A 1146-nucleotide genomic window follows, 5' to 3' on the forward strand; every position below is an offset into this window, starting at 1 on the left:
CTGGTCTCATGGGTGTGACTGGAGAGAACCAATTATACCGAGAGCTGTTTAGCCAATCGCTGTCATCCTCATTTAGAGGATAATTGCGCTGCCAAGTCTTCTCATTGGATTCTAGCCAAATTGCTCACCCACTCATTTTATTACATCTGCTAACCTCTTTTGACAGCACCCACAGCTTTGCTTGGTTCATTGGATCGTTTAAGCCATATTTACTTTGGGGATTTAGAGATGTGATGTAAGGGGTAGTTTAGCTGGATCTGGTTTCAATATAATGCGGGTGCTCTGTTCTTTGCAGAGGTATTATAATTCTACAGGATCAGTCACTCACAAGGCATAAGACTGTGGCTGCCTTGGTCCTAAAGGTTCAGTCATCTCCTAGCTGATATTAAAGTTTTGGATAGATGTTAGTGTGATGACTCACCCAACCATGGGTGCTCAACCTGTGCCCCCCCCCCCCCCCCCCCCAGCTATTGCGGAACTACAAGTCCCATGAGGCATTGCAAGGCTGACAGTTACAAAAATGACTCCCAAAGGCAGAGGCATGATGGAAATTGTAGTTCCACAAAAGCTGGAGGGCCACAGGTTGAAAATACTAAACCTTGTGAAACTTCAGCTTCCGGGAAACCAAAGTCTTTGGGTTCCGGGGGGAGTATGGTCGCAAAGCTGAAACTTAAAGGAATTGACGGAAGGGCACCACCAGGAGTGGAGCCTGCGGCTTAATTTGACATCGTAGCACACAAATACCCAGGTCAATCTACCTGTTACATTCATTACATGCAACTTTGTGTTATGGGGACAAAGATCCTGTTACTGTGGGGGAGATTTACTAAAACTGGAGAGTATGGCATTTGGCGCAGCTCTGCATAGAAACCAATCAGCTTCCAGGTTTTATTGCCAAAGCTTAACAAGGTGACGTTAGAAGCTGATTGGCTACCATGCTACAGCTGTACCAGATTTTGAGTGCTCCAGCTTTAGTAAATGTCCCCCTGTATTCCAAGGAGATTTTAGTTAATGGGTGTCCTAAAGGAATTTTTCAAGATAAAAAATATCATATCATTTCTGACTTTTTGAACGGGAAAACGTCAGGGCTGTCATTGAGCTGGAACGTGCATGGACATACTGGGATTGATTTACTAAAGACATATC

The sequence above is a fragment of the Rana temporaria genome, chromosome 2 (genome assembly GCF_905171775.1).
Source record: "Rana temporaria chromosome 2, aRanTem1.1, whole genome shotgun sequence".
NCBI lineage: Eukaryota > Metazoa > Chordata > Amphibia > Anura > Ranidae > Rana > Rana temporaria.